The sequence below is a fragment of the Nestor notabilis genome, unplaced genomic scaffold, assembly GCF_000696875.1.
Source record: "Nestor notabilis isolate BGI_N333 unplaced genomic scaffold, ASM69687v1 scaffold24404, whole genome shotgun sequence".
Taxonomy (NCBI): domain Eukaryota; kingdom Metazoa; phylum Chordata; class Aves; order Psittaciformes; family Psittacidae; genus Nestor; species Nestor notabilis.
The window spans coordinates 5,325-11,438 of record NW_009927232.1 but is presented as its reverse complement, the minus strand read 5'-3'; positions in this window follow the sequence as shown (position 1 = coordinate 11,438).

Genomic DNA, 6,114 nt, shown 5'->3' with positions numbered 1-6,114 from the left:
TACAGCTCAGATGAAGGATATTTCTAGTATTCAACTCTTTCGTGCCGATTTCACTAGAATAAATGATCTTTTCAAGCTTTGCAGACTTTTAGGATCTAGCTTCAGAATAGCAAAAGTAAATGTAAACCACTGCTAATTAATCTTCTCACAGCAAAATGAGATACATCTGTTCAGTGGTGTGAAACTTCCCAAATTCGGAGTTTCAGTGTCTAATGCTATTTTGATTATTTGAAACTTGGAAAGTTCCACATATGACCAGAGCCTCCTGTCTCTCCAAATTCTTCCATAATGCAAAAAATCTTTAAACATATTAATTTGTTCTTTGATGTTTGTTACTATGATATGTTGCCTTTTCATCTAGTAAAGAGCTGGTGTTTTGGTGTCTTGCCCCAGCATCGCTGCAGATTAAATCTCCTTCCCCCTTTCCTGGGTAGAATTAGTAATCATAGTTGACATAAAATTAGCCATGTCATTTCTATGAAAGATTTTTTCTTCTGTTTTTCTAAGGAAAACAGGAGTGCATATTCACATACCTTTTCTGTGTGTAAGAAATCAAATGATTCATTATCTGAATTGTTTTCTGAAGAATTTCAGTTCCAGGAGCATTTCACGTGCTGTTATGTCTTATCACCTGTATAATCTGCAGGCAGTTGCAAAGATGGCATAAACATAACATGGCACTGTATGCTGGACTTAGTCAAAGGGGCAAAAGTACATCTAAGAATCTGTTCTTTTTTATATGAAGTATTTCCTCACCCTCAAGGTCCAACTGTTTTATTCTGTGTATTGTACTGTCTTCAGCCATTCCTGTGGCAGCTTTTCTGGTTCCTGAAACATGCCTGACAGAAGGAATAGCAGAGTTGTATTCTGCAAACTGAATCTAAGAACTGCCTTCCTGTTCTTTCAGGATAATTCAGAATTCTACATGGTTGAGAAACATTACTAAAAGCTATTACTAAATGCTCGTATAATGATCATAATGACATTCTTGGTCCTGAAAACTGTATTATGAATTTAAATATAAAGTAAAATGCACTTTTAATAGTGAAAATGTTCCCAGATGTAGCTAATAACCAAATTAATTAAAATAAGTAAAATTCAGAAAGTGGACGCATAAGAAAGAAGGTTGTGCAGTATTCCAGAGCTTGATTGTATTCTAAGGGGCCTCTGGCATAGCACCAGATACTTGTAAATAGTTTGAAATTTTGGACAGTAACATTTTGTTTCACACAGTTAAGAGCACTTCATTCATAAACACTGCAATCTCTGTTGCTAGAGAGAGAGATCTTTACTCACTCTAAGTACTAATATAAAAAGTAGGTCAAGCACTACCCAACTAAATATATTTCAGTGCCATTTCCAAATCAGATCTGCTACTTGGTACAGGAACAGCTAAATCCAGACATCTAAATATATCAATTACAGCATCTACAAGAACACAAGCAGGCAACATGTAATTCCTTCCAAGGTACAAAATGCAAGAAGCTGCTAAGAAAATCAGCCTAACCCTTTGCTGCACCACGGTGTGGGAACTGATACAAACCATCTGGCTCGCTCTTTCTGCCTTCAAAACACTACTGGACATATTTATACGATACGGTCTCTCAAATTGTTCTGGTTTGCTGCCGACAAATAATTTAGATTTAGTTGGACTTTCAAGATCTATATTAGACTGAACACTGAAATATAAACTAATAGAAGAAGAAAATTAAAACCCCTCAAATTCAAAACCAATCTAATAATTTCATCCAATTCTGATAAATAAATCAGGATTTTTGCAGCTGATATTTAGCCTATCTTGCTCAGTATATGGATCAAAATGTGTGTCAATTATCCAACAATCTCCCCCCCCACCAATAGTTTAATAATTCCTTGTCTTAATTTTGCCTAATCTCATCCATTTACTTCTGATAACATACTGGTTTTACCAGTCTAAAATTTTTGTCTAAGATAAAAGCTTGACTTTAGGGAAATCAGGCTTTAGGTTTTGACAGCAGAATATATGCCATGACACACAGGCAGCACTTCGAAATGCTCTTTCTTTCTTTACATGATCAGATACTTATAAAAGTCTGCCTGTCATTCAGTTAATCTCCAATTGTCTTCTAGCTGTACAATTCCATAGCAAAACTGAGAAAAACAGTGGCATCAGTGGCAGTGGAGAAAATCATCACTCTGATTCAGGACCAATTGCTGTTACCAGAGCAAATGTATTAGGGGAGCTGTAGCCACATTTCTCTTTTATTTTGTATTTATTTCTGTGATTTTTTTAATCTGCCATTTAAAATTCATCTGAATTATTCAGTTTGAAAATCATGGGGTTTTTTTCTGATTTGACTTCAAATGCTAAGATGTAGAGGAAATAGGGTGTCAACAATTTTGAGTCTGATGGTACAAATATGTATGCACACACTTAGTTTTGCCCATGTGCATAGTATCAGGAAGTCAATGAGAAAAATAATGCAACTAGTGTCATTTAAATATAGTCTAGAGGCCACAGCCTTTTTCTGGGCTTTGCTTTTCTCAAGCTTTACATAGAAAAGGGTGTCAAAGCTTTTTAGGGAAAGTGACTTGTACCCTAAATGTAGAAAGAAGGACTGTAGAACTAAAGGCTGCACATATTCCGGTGTGTTGTGATAGAATAGCATGATGTTATCTTTTGAAGAGAAATTATCAGTCATAGCTAAAATGTGAAAAGTCATGGAATAAAGGTAGCAGCACTGAAAAGTTAATAGAGCATAGGACTGGCCAAATAATATGAAAGGTTTCTTTAAACCTTTTTATTCACTTTAACGCATTTTTATTATGTGTTATTGGTTTGTATAAAACCCAGTTTCCCATTGCTTTTGTTCTAATTTTTATATCCCCATGTGTGAATCAGAGCAGTTAAGTTTATTTAAATTAAATTATCATTGTTTATATCAACTGAAGAAATATACACAGGACAAACATATAAAAGGGAAACTATGAGATTAGAAAGCTGCCTTGGGTTGTTACCCACTGGGAAGTTCAGGTTAGATATAAGGAAGAAATTCTTTTCTGTGAGGGTGGTGAGGCACTGGAACACGTTGGCCAAAGAAGTGGTAAATGCTCCATCCCCGGCGGTGTTCAAGGCCAGGTTGGACAAAGCCTCGGGTGACATGATCTAGTGTGAGGTGTCTCTGCCCATGGCAGGGGTTTGGAACTAGATGAGCTTAAGGTCCTTTCTAACCCAAACCATTTTATGATTCTATGATTATTACCAATAACCCACCTACAGGCTAGTTTAAAAGAAGGATTTTCATATATATCCAGTGCTGCCTAACTCCACCTTTAGTTACTGAAACATTCTTAAAAACCTAGCCCTTAGTGACTTAGAGGTCATCTCTTAAAAAGATTCTTTAAAAATTTTGATAGAAATTGCCCTAAAAGAATTAAAGTCAATTTTAACATATTAGTAAAATTGGTATGCCACAGCAGCCTTCTCTCAACTAACCAGATGAATGTATTTAAAATCTGATAGAAACTACTGCACTTTCTTTACCAGCTAAGGAAAGTTTCCTGTGGCCATGAACTGCATAAAGAAGGATGTGAGTTCTCCTGTGCCTGTAAAATTGTAGTAGTTAGTTTTCTTGGCTCCCAGAGCACACAGGTACTACTATATCACTGTATGGTGACTGTTTATAATAAAGTTATCTGTGACCAGTCTATTCAAAGATTTAATATCTCAAATTCAGATCCATCCTGCCATATTATTATATTGGCAGAATTCCAAATTTCCATCTCTGACAGTAATTCAACAACCTGTTTGATAGGCTACAGTGCAGTGCACTGGCATAAGCATAGTCATACTTTTGATCTTGAGACAAATGGAAGATTTCATACCACTCAAGCATTTGATAACAGCTTCAGACAGGGGCCTTTGGGAATGCTTCACTTTCCAATTTTTCTGCTACAATTCACATAATTCTTATTTTGCTTTTATATGTATTGGTGCCATGAAGTTTTGATGAGCTCTATAGAAGTAATACTTCAGCAACCTATAGCAGAATATGTGGACCCCTTCAAAATCCCTAAAACAGGTAGTCTGATTTGCAGATGTTTGAAAACATGTATGTCATCTAATGGACTTAAACAAGGACCTTGTTCAAGCAGGAAGAATAACATGTTCTCTGTAAGAAGGCAGAGTAATGGGTAGAGATTTCTTCTATAGGTTCATAGAGGGGACTCAGATAAAGATTAATGGGTTTTTTATTATTAGACTATGGGCTGAGTAGCAGAAGCTGTATGTGCAAATAAAGGGTTTGCAGCTCTTCTATTTTTGTGGAGGATTTACATGAAGCTTGTGTAATACTGTGATTGGCAGACTTAGTTTGCAGGCCTTTTTTTTATTCTGCATTGAATTTATGATAATTTCTAGTCTTTGTGGTGCTGTTCTCTCTTAGTGTTTGTAACGTAAAAGTAAAAGTTACTGTGGAACACTGAACTCAGCAGGAAATTTTAGAACTGCCTTGAAGACCATGAAGTTAGAACAGAACCGAGCTTGGCTGTACCCATAATGGTATGTTCTAAAATATATACAAAACCCCTGATCTTAGTAAAGAATTTGCTATGCTTTTTGCTCTGACTGAAACAATTCAGGCTAAAGCGGTGAAGAAACCTTTTCTTTCTTTGTGTAAAATACTTGTGACTTCAGCTGTGCTGAACAGAAGCTGGAGAGAAGTACCAAAATTGACTGAGAAGATGATTGATTTTTGCCACACAAACCAAAACAAAGTGCTTCTGCAGTTCTTAACTTGGTCTTTTTGTGCCACCTAATTCCTCTGTGACTATCGATATATTCTTGATTCGTATATGAATGCAAATGTTTGTGCTAGAACAAAATCTACAAAAATATATTTCTACAGTGAAATACATTTAGTATAAATAGTGCAATTAGTTTCTACTGAGTAGAGAAATGTGGATCTGTGGTTTATATATAGCTCTGTGGTAACAGACCTCAAAACCCTTCCATTTATTTATGCCATACTAAAAATGATTTTGCACATATATTTGAAAAGTAATAACTAAGTTGAATATCCTGAATTTGGGATATTTTGGTGTGTTTGCGCTCTTAAGCCTGCTTCTTGAGTAGAATAAATAGAGAGCAACATTACTCCTAGATAGATACTGGTAAGATACAGATAAGTCATTCTAACTTGAAATTCAGGAAGAAATTAATGGTGGAACAGGAATTTTTGCCCAGTCTGCATTATTGACGTTATGAAACCATATCTTAAAGTAAAAGCACATGGATTTGCAGAAGCAATAGTTGTTATTTGGCATCTTTTAAAATTAACTCCTCAAGCCATTGATAGGCATCAGTAACAAAACTTACTTATTTTAGTAGAGCCAGGCTTTTACAGATGGCATGTATTTGTCCCTTTCCTAATATGGGTCTTTCAACTCTTGAGCAAACTTTTCCTAATGAATCACAGGGTTAGATATCTTTTCCACTAGTCAGTAACTTAACTCCTGCACAGCTGTGCGGTATTTTTTACTTTCAACGGCAACTATTTAGACTATTACTGATAGTTCTCTATAGTTGATCAATAAGTCAATATGAATAGAAGTGTCATTTTGACTGCTGAAAAGAGCTAATGCTGTATTTCTCAATAATTACTTTCTCGTGTTGCTTACATCTCTGTGCTGTTGAGAAAGTATTTCAATCAAACACCATGCGCAATCAAACACAGAGAAGGAAATATTTTTTTCCTATAGAAATCTGTGTTAATGAAATAAATATGGCACAGTCTGACAGGGCTCAGATTAGACTTTTTCGTACAATACCACCTGTGAGGTGAATTGCAGCACATGTGATTACAATAGATGATGTACATATAGTTCTTTAGGGATCTACTAACAGAGGCTAGTTTGGGATGCAGCTGCCAGATAGCTGTTAGGAGGAAAACAAAGAAAGAAACCATCCCACTGTGGTGGGTCTGGAGGTGTAAAAGAGTAAACTCACAAAGCAGGAGCTATAACTAGCAGTTCTACTTTGCTAAGCTGAGTTCAACTGAAAGCGTCTGTAGCTGCATTGTTGAAGTATGAACAAGCAGTCACTATAACAAGCTGTGATCCAAAATCTTCAATATT